Source organism: Hyaena hyaena, unplaced genomic scaffold (genome assembly GCF_003009895.1).
Source record: "Hyaena hyaena isolate Hyena2069 unplaced genomic scaffold, ASM300989v1 scaffold_192, whole genome shotgun sequence".
Taxonomy (NCBI): domain Eukaryota; kingdom Metazoa; phylum Chordata; class Mammalia; order Carnivora; family Hyaenidae; genus Hyaena; species Hyaena hyaena.
The window spans coordinates 2061805-2075291 of NW_024080825.1; the positions used below are offsets into that span (position 1 = coordinate 2061805).

The 13487-nt window shown below is 46.9% G+C and overlaps 1 protein-coding gene across 1 annotated transcript in view; it reads left to right on the forward strand.

Annotated features, from left to right (window-relative positions):
* SLC4A8 (solute carrier family 4 member 8) overlaps positions 1 to 6350 on the forward strand; it is a 49656-nt gene extending 43306 nt beyond the window's left edge. Inside the window, exons 21-23 of the mRNA XM_039241403.1 lie at positions 488 to 579; positions 3175 to 3270; positions 4449 to 6350. The gene's annotated coding sequence lies outside the window, so the exon portion shown is untranslated. The remainder of the gene's footprint in view (positions 1 to 487; positions 580 to 3174; positions 3271 to 4448) is intronic.
* The last annotated feature ends 7137 nt before the right edge of the window (positions 6351 to 13487 follow it).

A 13487-nucleotide genomic window follows, 5' to 3' on the forward strand; every position in this document is an offset into this window, starting at 1 on the left:
CCAATTGTCATATTATTTTTTTAAATAATCTGTTGGTTTGAACCAGGATCCAAATAAGGCCTATATATTGCAATGGTTGATATGTTCCTTAAATTTCTTTAGGGGTCCCTTTCTCTTTTTTTCTTTTTGTTGAAGAAACTAGGCCTCTGACCTGTAGGATTTTCCACCATTTAGATTTTACTAACTATGTCCCTTGGTGTTATTTAACATGTTCTTCTGTCTCCTATATTTCTAGTAAATTGGCAGTTGGATCTAGAGGCTTATTCAAATTTATTTTCTTTCTTCTTTTAAAAAGTGCTAATCCACAGGTACAGATATCTGGTGGTCTCTTCTTTGTGATGAGTCAGATCTATGAAAGAACATAATTACACTCTTTCATAATAAATATGAGAGAAATTAGGTAGAAATTGTGGTAAGAGAAAAATGGGTGGTGTGGACTCGTGGTTTTCCTTGGTCTAAGATGGAATAATGTGGTCTTCTCTTGCAGGAGGCTGAGAAGATGTTAGAAATAGGGGGAGACAAGTTCCCCTTAGAGAGCAGGAAGTTACTAAGTAGTCCTGGAAAGAACAACAGTTGCAGGTAAAACCCCTCAAACTCCACAAGAAGTTGGCTGTTTTGGTTGTTCTAGAAACAATCTGGCTTTGTGGTGAGGGGTGGTCAGAAAAGCAACTACTGGTATAAGGAGTTAACGTTCAGCCTCTCCCTTCCGACCCGGGAAAACACCTTTTCCTTTCATGGTTTACTGAGCATCTGCTAGATGCCAGGTACCACCCCAGATGCTGGGACTCACAAGGAAAACAGAGGTAAGGGAGCCCACGTACTGAGCGTCTTCTCCGTGCTAGGGGTGTGCTGGAAGCTTTGCTTATGTACTCTCAATTAATCTTTACTACAACTCTCTGATAGAAGTCTCATTATCCACATTTGTACAGTGAGGAAACGGAGGCTTGGGTGGTTTTAGGTAATTTTCCCAAGGTCACAAATGCTGCTAAGTAGAAAGTTTAAGAGTCAAACCCTAGTCTTTGTGTTCATCAGATCAGAGCTCCCTCTGCCTGTCTCTGCCATTTTCCAGAGATGACTAGGATATGGCCTTTGTTTCCAGAGAGTCCTCATCCTGGGGGGTGTGAAATCCCCATGCTTGGGCAAGCCTTTGCGGCAGGGGAGAGGCAGCCCCTCCAGTTTGACTCATGGCATCTGTGGTCCTAGAAGCCAAGGGGGAACCAAACCGGGGTCCCCCAAATTCCTTAATTTCTGCCGGACATCTTAGCTGCTTTCTGTAGCAAAGCTATTGCTCAGCACGGGTCACAGGACGCTAAATTGGTCCATTTGTGGCTTCATTCCCGGCATTTTGTTTCCACTGTGGAAGAGGTACACAAAAGCTGAAAGGAGCCCAGAGGCCAAAGGGGGCATAAAAGGAAGAGAGAGGGTATCTGGATCATCTAGATCCTGGATAATTTATTGCTGAATCATTGAATCCATTGTGGTTTATACTGAGGAGGAAGTGGAGAAAGTCTTATATTTGGTATTTTTATTTCATTTTGGTTTATTTATTTTTGACAAAAATATATATTTAAGGTATACAACATGGTGTTTTGATACTTGTACACATTGCGAAATGATTATTATAATCAAACTAATAACATATTCATTACCTCTTATAGTCATTCCTTTTTTAAAAATTTTTTATAATGTTTACTTATTTATTGAGAGACAGAAAGAGATACAGCATGAGCAGGGGAGGGGCAGAGAGAGAGGGAGGGAGTCACAGAATCCGAAGCAGGCTCCAGGCTCTGAGCTGTCAGCACAGAGCCCGACATGGGACTCGAACACACAAACTGTGAGATCATGACCTGAGCCGAAGTCAGATGCGTAACTGACTGAGCCACCCAGGCGCCCCATATCATTCCTTTTTTTGACATCTACTTTCTTAGCACATTTCAAGTATACAGTACATTACTGTCAACTCTGGTCACCATGCTGTATATGGGTCTCCAGAACTTAGTCACCTCATAACTGCGAGTTTGTACCCGTTGATCAGTATCTCCCCTTCTCCCCCACCTGCCCAGCCTCTGGTAACCACCAGTCTACTGTCTGTTTCTAGGAGTTTGACTTTTTTTTAACTTGACCCCAAAGAAATGGAATCTTTGGACCTTAATAAACTTCCTACACACTGTGGGGGAAAGAGCCATAGACTGAATTCCCTGGCAACAAAGTAGGAGCAATGTTTCCTCTCTACTGGGATGCTGCCTCCTCTTTTGGCCTTTTAAATACATTTTTTTTAATAAAATTTTTAAAAAATTTTTTAAATAAAAAAATTAAAATGGGTAAAATAAATAAATAAGCAGATAGGTTTTTGTCAAATGTTTTTTTATTTTTGAGAGAGACACAGAGCACAAGCAGGGGAGGGGCAGAGAGGGAGACACAAAATCTGAAACAGGCCCCAGGCTCTGAGCTGTCAGCACAGAGCCTGACGCGGGGCTTAAAGTCACAAACCATGAGGTCATGACCTGAGCCGAAGTTGGACACTTCACCAATGGAGCCACCCAGGTGCCCCACCTTTTGGCCTTTTAAAAATAGACAGGCTTGTAGAGAATTTCTTAGTACTCTGGGCTTCTAGGGGACCAAAGACTTGATTCAAGGCCTTGATTGTCCTTGTGCTGACTTTTGACCTCGGATGATCACTTAGTTCTGAGAGCTTTGGTTTCTGTACCTTCAAAACGATGATTTCAATGATCTCTGATTGATAGTTAAGATGACATATCGTAAGAGTCCTTTGTAAACTACAAATGGCAAGCAGTTGGCCATGTAAGCGAGAAAACCAATGAAGACTGCTTAGCACCGTGCCTGGCACGCAGTGACACGTAGTAGGTGGTAGCTCCCGAGGCTGCTGTTGGCATCTTAGCACTGTCATCAGCACCCCCAGAGGGGCCCTTGAAGGAGGGTGGGAGGGTGGGGCAGGGCTACCTGCCACTCGGCATACCAGCCCAGCCCTCGGCAGCACCTCATGGGCCACCCTGCCTCTACATTCCAACCCCCTCACTTCTGGTGCTGCGGAGAGCTGGTAGCTGGGCACCCTCAGACCAGCTCTTTACCACCTGGTGGGGTGTGATCAATATAGACTGAGATACATATTTTATTTGTGTGTTCTCCATTTACTGTCCTAAGCATTGATTTCAGATGTGACCCCTCTGAGATTAATATATCTGATGAAATGCCTAAAACTACGGTCTGGAAAGCTCTCAGTATGAACTCTGGAAATACAAAGGAGAAGAGGTAAAGAGAACTATCATTGCTGATTTTTATTTATTTCTGGCTTTTACAAGTAGCAATTGTGTTGAAAGTAAAATGTATCTTAGTTGTAAAATTAAATTTGTCTAAAAAATATCACTTCCGGGACTGCTGCCTCACCTCAGGTGAATTGCTGTATGCCTCAGAAAAGAAATAAAGGTTTTCTAACTATTTGTACAGATGTGCTGTTTTGAGCTGCTCATTTACACAGCCCCCAAATCAGGGAGTATTTGGGTATCTAAATTGACTTTATCCATTTAGTTGCCTGCATCGTCTTTCCAAAAGTTCCCATTTCAAACTCTCTCTGGTTGCTGGAACCACACAAACTGGAAAATGGCCCAAATGTCCAGAGAGTGTTGATCATGTCGATACGGACTTCCACCTCTTTCCCCTGTTCCATAATGAGAACTGTTGCCAGGGAAAGATTTGAAATATTAAATTATAACCATTTTCTTATTTTGGAAATGAAATTCTATGTATCACTTGCCAATAGCATAGATCAAGTTTAATCAGATTGCTGAAGAAAATGCAGGGACTTGAGGCATCTGTCCCTGCACCGAGCGAGGTAGGCTGTGTACCCAAACTACTTGAATAATTCAGTCCAAACACCATGTTAAGTAGTCAGATAACTAAAGGCAAAATCTTAGGTCCTATTAAAGGCAACTTTTCTAGTTAAAAAACAAAAAAACAAAAAAAAACACAGCAGTAGTAGTCCAGGAATTAGGGGCCTGGTCTAGGTGTTTATTCCATGTATAACCTGGCAGGCTACTGTTTCTGGCACTCAGTTTATTGAGCGGTAAAATGGGGATGACAATAATTAACTGTCTCACTCACGAGAATGCTCTGAGGAGGATCTGAAGTACTTTGATAAGTCACAGCCACCAGTGGGTGGTGGTGGTAGGTTATTTCTTCATCGAATGGGTTAAAATAAAACTGTGCTGAATGTGAGTGAAATATAGAATCTTGTTTCCTTCAGAGGAAAATCCAGGCAGCTGTCGAAATGTATAACGCACCCGGTTATTTTTAGTTGAGAACTAGTCTACTTGTAAATGAACTTAAAATATAGCCAGATCCAAATTGTGGTGACATCTTCAAAGTATTGTGTTAAAAGCAGGAATGAATCATGTGTTCCCTTTTTGTCTAATTGTAACACTTTTATTCAGTCTCTTCAACTAAAAGTGTTTGCTGGGAAGGAAGATTTGGGCCGTGAGGTGCCTCAAGGAAGTTCTGGTTACAGAGAAGATGTGTCTCTCAGAGAAGCAGCAAGACCGAGTCTGGCCCTGGCCGCGGTCATGTCAAAGCCATGCTGAAGCATTCAGTTATCCATGCTGTGCACCGGAGGGCCCCCAGCTATCCCCATGCCAGCAGCTAGTCACCAGATGTGGACGCGGAAGTGGAAGACCGCCTCCTGTTGGTACTTCTTCCTTTCTCTTTATCTTCAGAATTGCCACCAGTGAAGTCCCAGCTTCCCAGCTTCCAGACATTTTCTCTGAAACTCTCTGCTGGCGAGCAGAGCCCTATCGATCCATTCTGCCACTGAGGATTCCTTCGATGAGTTCGTTCTTCCGAAAGGGGACTGGGGAGTAGGAGGAGAGCAGAGAGGGAAGGGAAGGCTCTCCAGTCCGATAGACTCTGCGGGCTCCTAGGCAGCCCTGGGCCTTGGTTCATGCCTACTCTCGGGGGTGCTGGCCAGACCCAGAGGCTGTCAGGGGGGTCTGCCGTTGGGACGGTCTGCCACCAGGGCCTCGGCAGGGCCCACCACCGCAGCCAGAAGACGCCTCTGCCTCGGATGCATCCTTATCGCTCCCTAGCAGCTCCCTGCATAACTTGGCGAGAGCCTTGGATGCTGAAAGGGCCATGAGGGACCCCGGAGTTGTTTAGCTCAGACAGGAAGAAGGTCGGGGGGAATCAATAATGATAAGCGAGGATGAACAGCTTCACTTGGCTTCGTTGGGGATAGACTAAGATAATGAACTTCAATTGATACAGGAGGAGTTGGTTTAAACACCAGGAAGGGCTTCCTAGCCTGAAGAGTTGTCGTAGAGTGTGCTTTCTAGACATCAGCAAAAGGTCTGATAATAGTTGTTTGTGGAGCATAGAAGGAGATACGGTGTTGTCATTGGCTGCGTTGTGGAAACACCCATGTCTTGCCTCTGTGTCTTGAGGACGCACTCTGATTCCAGTCCTGGAGAGATACAAGTGCTCACGGAATGTCTCCTTTATCTGCCTCACTAGAGAACCGTCATCAACTCAATGGACCAAAACCACCTTCAGCCATGTGGTTTCTTCATCATCATGAATTTCTCTTGGTTGACAAATGTATGGCTCTCAGATGTAAAAAGCCACACTGGGAAATGAACTGTCAGTGGCGAAATTAATTTTGGTATTTGGTTGAAAACTGTATTTCTAGTTTTTCTCTTCTTTTCTCTGTTGCAACAAATATCAAGGGTTTGGGCTCCCGTGTGTATAGATCTTCCCTTCCTTTGTGCACAGAATGTGACTAGTAAGTGTGTCAGTACCCAGGGAATTCAATCCTAATCCTATCAGTTTCCCATCTGGGAAGATCTTTGTTCAGTGGGATGTTCTTTCAGGTTCCTCACCTTTCGTAGGTGAAGCGTTGGCTACAAAACTTCGGTGAATTTTGCCTGCCTTAGACTCTTAAAATGTATCCGTGTATTCTAGTTTTACTCTGAGCACCTTTGAAATGGAAGGAATCCTGCATTTCTTTACCATTTCTGTGTTTCCTAGAATCACACCTGTTTTAATACACAGATGATTTTCATCATATTTAACAACTGGTACGGGATGGACAGCAACCACTCAGAACGGATGCCTGCGGTAAACAAGCCGTGTGCAAGGCGCTGCTGGTGCCCAGTGACCAAACATCATTTAGTTTGCAGACAGTAAAATGATATCCCGTTGAATTGTGGGTATTGTTCCTGGTTTGTCTAATTTCTGCTCACAAGGCTGTTTTATGGGCAGCCTTGGCTTCCCTTTATGTGGTGCAGACAGGAAGAGGCATGCATCTTTGAACTATATGGGCATTAAACTCTTGGCGAGCCAAAGCTTCACATTTTATCACTTTAGGATAAATGTCATCATTGTACCCATTTACCTACCTATTGTAGAAAGGCAACCTGTCAGTGGGGAAAGCTTTCCTGCCGACTTTCCCTGTCTCTCTCTCCCCCGAGAACACTCCAACTTTCTTCTTCCATGTTGTCCCTCCTGCCTTTTCCTGCCACCTCTGTGTAGGAAGGTTGGCGGCTGCTTCTCCTGTCCCCCTACCCTCAGCACAGCTGTAAGGAATGTGATTGGGAAGAGCCCATCGTACAAATCCGGTGACAATATCACTCGGAAAAATCTCCCTCCTAATTCATGAGTGTGTCACAATGCCTTCCTTGTGTAGGCTCTCGAGAGCAGAAACCTGTCTTTATTAACAGTGCGCAGTGCGGTTACAGGACCACGGGTGTACTTCCGGCCTTCCTGAGCCATACCCTCCCACGTTACCACGCCTTAGGAACGCTAGTTACTCTGGAAGCCTGTGCCAATCCTTTTAGGCCATGACATCTTTCTACTAGCCAACCTCATTTCTGCTACATCTCAGGGGTAGAACCTATTCCTCCCCTACTCTCATTGTCTCCTTTTTCCCAACCCCCACCAAACACTCAACCCCAGTCCTACCTGCATGCTTCCTCGTGCAGGTCTGTGGCTGGGGGCCCTGGTGGCACAGTCGGTTTGGCCAGTGTTGGGGGCAGGAAACTAGGAGTGTAGGTGAAGCAGCAGCAGTGTGTGTATATGTGTGTGTGTGCATGTGTGTTCAGTGACAAATGCGAGTGCGTCCATGAGATGTACCTTTTAAATAGCTTTGTGTACCTAAGCTGGGGGGCGCTGGGAGGGACATAAAAAATATGATGATTCTCCTATCCAGGGATTCTCTTCTCAGACTTCTCTGATAGAATAGTTTGAGGACAAATATAGGCAGATTAGTCTATAGGAAAAGATGTTTCAACTTCTACTTTGGCCAGAGAAGCAGTCCACCTCTTTTATGACAAGGGAGATTTCAGGAATGGTTTGGGTGTTTTCAGGCCAGTGCCCTGATGGGCTGGGCTGGTGGTGTCAAGGTAGGAAGGGAGGGAAGCCAGGGATTTAAGAAAGTGATGGTAAGTGAAATCTTGGTTCTAATGGTAAGAACTGGTGTTGCTGAGTGGTTGGGTTCCTTCCTAGCTCATGACCTTTAAGGAAAGGATCGGTCTAGAGAGAAGGTGAAGACCAGCAATATGGTGTGAACTTGCCATATATGTTCGGTTGCATAAAATGCATGCTAGCTTTTTGTGGCTATATATGATTTCCAACTTCTGATGATGGGATTCTCAGGAGATCTAGTCTTTACACATACAGCACCTGTCCCCTTCTCCTTAGTCATATGAATTTGGGATAGAGGGGCAGTGAGCCATTTATTCCAAAAGATGGTCTGAATAGTTGCCATTTCCCTTTGTCTGGGATGTGGTTGGCTATTAAATTAGTCACAAGTGTTTGATGAAAATCTGGTAAATGAGGGGCGCCTGGGTGGCTCAGTCGGTTAAGCGTCCGACTTCGGCTCAGGTCATGATCTCATGGTTCATGGGTTCACCAGGCTCTGGCCCCACACCTGGAGCCTGTCTTCAGATTCTGTGTCTCCCTCTCTCTCTGACCCTCCCCTTCTCATGCTGTCTCTATCTCCCTCTCAAAAATAGATAAAACATTAAAAAATTAAAAAAAAAAAGAAAATCTGGTAAATGCGAAGTCTCAGGCTTGGTTGACATCTCAGGCTATTACAGCTGTGACCTTCAAGAGGTCTCTGTGCTTTCTGGTCATCCAAACAAGACAATTTCCATGTCTACTTTATTTTTTACCTACTTTGCTCTCCAGAATTCCCCCCTTTGCAGAGGAACCAGCAGCTCCCCCTGCATCTTCTCTATGGACTTCGATGTCTGTGTTCTGAGCCTCTGTGTTTTCCTGAAGCATGGGAGAAGGTGTGACCCCAGGGCCCCTGGCTTGCCTTTTTAATTGGCATCATAAGTCCCATCCAGTATGTTCTCTCTGCTACTGTATCAGCCTCTCTACATTTCTTCTACAGGAATGTTAAGCAGTCTTAGCTAGCCTGTCACTGCATTTTCCTCAGACTTCTCAGGTTTCCAAGCCACATCCTGGGAGGACATTCAAGAGCCCTGCACTGAATGTCCTCAGCCTTCTTGACTTTCTTTTGGTGGTGGCCGTCAGGCCTCCATGACGTAGAAACCCTTCCCGCGGGCCCTGACTGGCCAAATGAGACATCATCCAAGTTCCGCCCCTTTTACTGACTCAGCTTCCTCGAGCAGCCTTTCTTCTCCTTTCTGCCTCGGTCTTTCAGCTTCTCCTTGGATGGCTGATGTTCCCAGTCCGAGGTCCTGAAAACCACCACCAGTTGGGCGTGGTGAGAGAGGTGAGGGTGACGGGCAGTTCTGGAGCTTCTCGGGAAAGGGACTGTATGTTTTCCTTACTTGGGGTGAGGGACTACAGATTCTCAAGCCCTCAGACTCATCCACATTTCAACAGAAACAGAAAAAGATATCCCCAAATCAAATTGGAGTGGCTTCTCAACCAAGTCTACTCTTTTTGATTCTTGGTGCCCTTGTTCTCTTACGTCAATTATACAAAATGGACCGCTGACTCCGTTAACATTTCTTTACTAGAAAAAGGCTAATTTTCATAACCAGAAGAGATGGGAAGGAACTGTATCAGCGCATGAAGCATGAAAAGAGGAAAGGAGTGTTATGTGGGTCTTTTCAATAGGAAGATTCAGAAAGTGGAATGATTCATCCAAAGGCAAAATTCCTTTAGGACGTTCTGTGCTCAAAGGGAATGGAATGGCTTCTGATCCTATTCTGAAAAGGAATAGCATTTTTCTTAAACCTAACCCACTTTCAGCGTTGGAGTATACAGAAGGCTTCCTTCTAGCTGACGGCATTAATATTTCCTGAGACAGGGAGAAGAGCCACCCACAGCACGTTTCCAAGTCCGGCAGAAAGTAGCAGAGCTCCGGGCTTCTCTAGCGGGTTTGCAATGGACTCTAACATGCAGGTTTCCATACATGTAGTCGCACTGGAAACAAGTACCAAACTGAATGTGCAATGACTCCTTTTGCAAAAGAGGCCAGAATCCTCTTCCCCACTCCTGTCGCCCTTATTCCCTCCTCCAAGATGCTGAGCCTCCCTCATGTTGATCTGTGTCTGTCTGTCTGATTGGTTAGATACCGCTGCCCTAAGCTAACGGCGGCAGGTGGAGAGCTGAGCACTCTTCCCGCGGAAGGGGACAACTTGAGGTGCTGGTACATTTCTCTTGTTTTCTACGTTCTTCTTTCTAGTAGGTCTAGTGTAGAGATAGAGATATTTTTGTTTTAGAGATCCCAAAGTATATATTTTTAGTGTAAGAAATGTACCCTCTCCACACTCCGTGGTGTAAATAGAACCGAGAACAAATGTGTTGTTGTGATAATCCCATAGCAATCTGTGGTAGGAATAGGACCCTCTCCCTCACCACCAGGTCTCACCGTGTGTGTCTGTGAACTAGGGGAGGTGACAGTGACACCTCTGCCTGCCCAGACCTTCCTGTGCTCAATGGGTGAAAAATAAAGTCTGTGTAAACTGTTCACACCTGTGGTGTTTTTTGAGCCTGGACCAAGGGGCTGAGGCAATGGGGGCCAGTTTCGGAAGGTGGGAGAAGAGTGAAGAGGAGTCATGAAGATGGTTGAGAGGGGGGTGGGGTGTCCACTGGGCATGCCTTTAGCGGGGCCTGTGCACCTCCTTGAGGAAGACTGCACAGTCCTCGGGGCAGTGCCATGGAGGGAGGCTCTATGGGCCCTTTCTCGGGACCACCTAGACTTCTGTTTGGGTGGGGGGACAGGACAGCAGGAAAAGACAGCCCACCTTGGAGGTACAACCAGACTGACAAGAGCGATTGTTAATATCTAAGGACTCTACTGCCTAGAAATCCAGATTTTTAGGGGTGCTTGGCTGGCTCAGTTGGGAGAGCATGTGACTCTTGATCTCGGGGCCATGAGTGTGAGCCCCAAGTTGGGTGTAGAGATTACTTAAAAAAAATTACTCCTCCATTAAAGAAAAAGAAAAAAAAATCCAGATTTTAACAATCGTTATCACTTGGAGTGTTCTGGGTTTGGGGGGGAGGGGAGGTGCCCCATTTATCTTCTCAAATCCAACTGTTGGAAGGTTGGAGAAAAGGGGAAGAGGGAGGCAATGGAGTGAGAGCAGAGAGACCGTGAGTGGGTGAAAGGCAAGAGTGTGGGGAGAGCCAGTCAGCAAGCTCCATGGAGTTCCTAGAAAGGTACCACGTGAGGGCACCCTGAACACGGAGCGCAGTGTGACTATTAAGGAGACCAAGGCCAGGTTGGGCTATAAACCTAGAACTCACTAGCTCTGAGGGCTTTTGCTGCCTTTTGGCTATTTAAAAAACATCCCGACAACATACACTTTATGTCGTTTTGTCTCAGAGATCCATGCTTAAACTGCATCGAGTGGTGGGCAGGGGATGGGAAGGCTGCTGGTGCCAGACGTGGCACCGGCTCTGATGAAGGGGGTGGGGGTGGGGGAGCATTTAGCCTTCCACGTCCCGAGGACTAGCCTCAGGCTTGTTAAGGATTCCATTAAGTAATATGCGCCAAGTGCTTGGAATGGCACCCGGCACACAGGAAGCACATAGGTAAGAAGAAATCTGGAGGGAGGTGGTTCCTGGGTGGGTAACTTCGGCAGCAATCACCTCAGGACTCTGGTCGTGTTCTCTGCAGTTCTCTCGGCTTTCCCCTCCTAGTCCTCGCGGGATGGTTCCAGAAGCTCCAGGCGACATGTCAGCCAAATGCAGGAAGAGAGAAGGGCATTTCTCCAGCTTCTCTTTTGAAGGTGAAAGTTTTTTACAGAGCCCCCCACCCTGTCATCAGTCAGAACTGAGCCACCTACCATCTCTCAGATGGGAAAAGGGACAGGATTGCCTTATTTAGCTTGGACCACTGAGGTGGTATTTTCTGGGGTTGGGCCCATCTTCCCTGACGGTATTGGTGCCCCAGTACCTGTACAGAATTAGGATTCTGCTTGCAGGGAATAAGGCCGGGACTAGACGTGATTAAATATCTGGAAGCATCTGCTGCAGAAGGCAGGAGCCCCGACCCAGGGGCCTCCCGCAGAGCTGCCAGAACCTCGCTAAAGGTCAGCGGCTCTCCACCTGACTTTACCTGGGATTCATTTGAGGAGATTTCGAACTTCTGTGCCTGGTTCCTACTCTACACCAGTCAAATGGAACCTCTGAGTATAAATGCAGGCACTAATATTTGTTCAATTCTCTCTGGAAAGTTCTGACAAGCAGGCAGGGTTGAACACCATGCTTCGCCTTGGCCTGACTCAGCTCTTGTCTGTTTCACTTCCGGCCAGCTGATCCTCTGCCCTCACTGTGTATATGTTCTTGCACACTAGCCCCTATGTAACATTAGTGTCTCTTTGCCTGACCTGCCACAGCCTTGACCCCCTCCACGTTCTTTCACCTTCACTGTGTCAGTGTCTCCAAATCAGATTCCCAGGATGGGGGATGTGACAGGTCCCTCAGCAGGCCACACCAGAGGTCCCGACCAGCCTATGGATCAGGGGCTTCCAGATCTGGGGCCGCTCCTGGACCAGCTAGGTGAGAGTGAAATTCAAGCAGGGTCTGCATCTAAAACTCACACCTGCATGTACACAGAAAAGTAAGAAGACTTACCAAAAATAAGAACATTAGAGAAATATGAAATAAGAGAACACAATAGTGTTATCTCTTGTAGATGGCTAAAGTTGAGGAAATGATCCCAGTGTTCCAGAAAGAGTGCCTGAGATATGGCCAGATATGCAACAAGTTTGTTTGTTTGTTTGTTTGTTTGTTTTAATGAATGGTAACCAGTCCTGAGCAATCCTGAAGAAGTGTTCTCGAGAAGAAGAACTGTAGGATGCATGGTTAAGATGCGAAGAATTTGAACTGATCAACTATTTTGGGAACCTGAGTAATTGATGGTGGTCAAATGGTTTCATCCTAAATCCCTGCATCCCTCCCCCAAAGTTTGGTGGAGGAGCACTGTGGTCGCCGGGCACCTGGCCCCACAGAGAGTACCGTGCCCTCTTCAGAAGCTGCTGGAAAACAGAGATGTCCAAAGCCCTTGAGAGGAACATTGGAAGAAAATGAGAAAGAAACTCAGGGTGCCCCAACAGCTGGCTTAGCTCATCATTGTCCTGTGAAGGGTGTGTGGGAATAAGGGTTCTCAGAGGACCTGCAATTGGACTCCTATCAAAAATAAGACAAGCTTATGGCAAGCACAGTGGTGAGGACCGTGGGTTCTGTGGGAGGTAGGAGGGCATCCCTTCAGAGCCTCAGAAATCAGAGAGACCTCCAAAGATGAGACAGTATTGGAAGAGAGAATAAAGAGGGTGTAGACCAGGTCCCAGAGGCAGGAGTGCTGATGGAATGTTCTGATGACAGTGGGTTTGACTGGTTTGCTTGCAGTTAAAGGTTTTGTGTAAGGGAGTAATCGTACAGAAGATTGGAGACATGGGAAGGGAGACCTTGAATGCCGGGATAAGGAGCGAGGCGTCCTATAGGCTCTAAGCCACTGTCAAGAGGGAAATGTACATTTGCTCTGGCGGTGGCAGCAAGGAAGCACCAGAAGAGGGAAATCCAGAGGGAGCGGCCAGGCACGGGGTGGCCTGAAGGAACAAAAGTGAGTGTGGGGTAAACAGGAGGCATGAGGAAAGGGAACCAGTTTGCCGGAGCCTCAGAGGACACAGCCAGGACAGCCTCTGGTGTCTGCACAGGCAGGTTTGAGCTCAGTGACAGGCACTCGGAGAGAAAGCTGCCCGAGAATGGAATTCACCGCCCCGGAGTCGGTGGGCACCCAGCACTGGAGATGCCCCCGGGAGGTGTGCAGGGAGGCCATCTGCCAGGAGAGCTGCAGGTGTGGGAGGGCCTGTGACTCTGCCGTGGGGACGGGGTGGGAGCTGCAGACAGACGACCTTACCTGCCTGCGAGGAGGATGAGCCATGGGAGGGTGGTGATGAAGGAGTGGGTGGGGAACAGATGTCTGACTCGAGTAGACGGAGCAAGCCGAGCGGAGAAGGGAGTGAGTGGGATGAGGTTGTCTGCTGCTGAGGCCGAGC